The sequence below is a fragment of the Cervus canadensis genome, chromosome 10 (assembly GCF_019320065.1).
Source record: "Cervus canadensis isolate Bull #8, Minnesota chromosome 10, ASM1932006v1, whole genome shotgun sequence".
Classification (NCBI taxonomy): Eukaryota; Metazoa; Chordata; class Mammalia; order Artiodactyla; family Cervidae; genus Cervus; species Cervus canadensis.
In genome coordinates this window covers 36,684,006-36,686,073 of record NC_057395.1, presented here as the reverse complement: position 1 = coordinate 36,686,073, position 2,068 = coordinate 36,684,006, and the positions used below count along the sequence as shown (strand labels likewise).

The following is a 2,068-nucleotide window of genomic DNA, read 5'->3' as shown; positions in this document are numbered from 1 at the left end:
GCTTTGACTCAGCCAAAGTCCCACAGCAATGAGCTAGTGACTCGCTGAGGCTGCTCCTGGCTCAGGACTCAGCATCTCTCCAGAGACCAGTGCCAGCCCACACCTGCTTCCTCACCAGTCAGGAAGGAAGGACTCACAGGCCCAGGACAAGTCGGCAGAGAGAAGGCCCCGCCTGGTCTTGAAGGCCCTGAGCAGGCTATGGACATGATTCCCCTGGGTGGCTTACTTAGTGTGCAGCTGATGATAAAGGTGATGAAGTTCACTTTAACATAAAACCTGAACTCAGGCCTGGTCAACCCTCCATCTTCCCTGAGACATGAGACATCTAGCTCTCGCTGGCCTGGACCTCCTGCCTCAAAATGTGCCCTTTAACAGCAAGAGAACTGGCAAACACCAACCAAACGTCCCTTACAGGCTTTTATTTACGGAGGCAGGTCAGAGACAGGCCTGGCAGGAATGGCATGCTGGTGGGCGTGGCCTCGGACGGATAATTTTCCCTGTTGGGGGCTCATCGAGGCCCCAGCATGTGACTCCCCGGCTGTGATCTCGAGGTTTCCTCCAGCTCCAGCGTGTGAAGAGCCTGGAAGAAACAGGAGAGATCACGCTTCCCCTCCCTAGATGTCGGAGTCCTTTCCCGAATTACCTCCCACGAGACAAGGAAAGACCTTTGACCTTGGCCCCAGCCAGGCCGTCGGGGTACCGGCAAGAAGAAACGCTCTAACACCCACACGGCAGAGATGCCTCCCAGCCCCAGACACCCCGTTTCAATAGTCCTTTGTTTTCTCTCCCTTCTCAGTTACCTTTCTCTGCAGCTCCAACTGCTTTAGAAAAGCTTCTGTGTACAACCGGAGCCCTGGCATTTTTTTCTTATCTCTCTTCCCCGTCTGCCCGGTCTCAACGGAGAAGTTGGTGCCAGAGGCTGAAATGGGAAGCTCCTCACCCTGACCCTCCTCCTCCCCCCAGGCACTCTCTCCCTCCCTCCCACCCACCTCCTCCCCCTCCCCTCCCTCCTGCACCCCCTCTTACCTCCTAGGCCCTCCCCCTCCCCCCCACCTTCTCTCCTGCATCCTCCCCACCCTCCTGCACCCCTCTGCTTCCCAAACCCTTCCCCCCAGCTCAGGGGACTGTCACATGGAGAGCCCTTGGCTGGAACACTCCTCAGTGCTCAGAAATCCTAAACACTGTAGCCTGCGCAGCGCCTGCCAGGGAGAACAGGGAGTCCTCTCTCCTGCCAGACTGTGAGCGGGCAAGATGGAAGAGGCCTTATTAGGTCATCCAGCCCAGGGACAGGGTGCGCCGCTGGGAGCCTTCTGCTACCCAGGCCCCAGGAATAGAGCATCTGCATCCCTCTGCCCCCAGCCCCCACCCTCCAACCCCCCACTCCTCGGAGAAATGTGCCCCCCTCCTCCGAAGACCAACCAGCCTTTCTCAGGCTGCACCCATTCCCTCTAAACCCGGGTAGGAAGCCAAGCAGTGACCTCCTTCCCAGACCTGGTGGTGTCGGTTCCTTGCTGTTACCCCTTCACCCCTTTCTTTACCCCCACACTTGGCACCTTTTACCACTCCATGTCACGTCCTTATTTGTTCTCATTGTTGCTTGTCAGCTGCTTCCTTGCACTAAAATGTGAGCTCCTTGAGGAAGGGATGGGCTCCTGGCTCAGGCATTAGCACAAGTGCAATTATCATACATATTCACTGAACGTGTTTCTTACACACAAAGATAAGCCTCAAGCATATATGCCCCAGTTTCTTTCCCTCAACCATCTCTACCAATAAAGCCACTTCCTGTTCATACCCGTCACTTCCCTGACTGTTCTGACTGGAGGATCACAGTCTCCCGCATCTTCTGGGGGAATGTGAGTCAGTCCTTCACTCTAACTCCTCAGGCTACCGATCAAGCAATTTCCCAAGACTGTAAAGCATTTCCACAACTCACAAAGGACAGGAAAACGTCAGCAACCTGAGGGTACAACTTCTAGCCTGGCCTGGCCTCCCACCCTGACCCAGGTGCCCTGAACTACCACCTCTCAGACTGCCCCCAAGAAAGACTTTTACCAACTCTGCTTCA

At 55.7% G+C, this 2,068-nt stretch overlaps 1 long non-coding RNA gene across 2 annotated transcripts; it reads right to left on the bottom strand.

Moving 5' to 3' along the window:
* Window positions 1-404: 404 nt before the first annotated feature.
* LOC122448474 lies at window positions 405-1,065 on the bottom strand. 2 transcript variants are annotated; one of them, XR_006271630.1, is made up of 3 exons: window positions 1,027-1,065; window positions 801-919; window positions 405-580 (listed from the first exon to the last, which is right to left on the bottom strand). It is a non-coding gene; the product is annotated as an uncharacterized LOC122448474 (long non-coding RNA). The 2 variants fall into 2 exon arrangements; XR_006271629.1 differs by lacking the exon at window positions 1,027-1,065 and having other exon boundaries at window positions 801-968.
* Window positions 1,066-2,068: the final 1,003 nt, after the last annotated feature.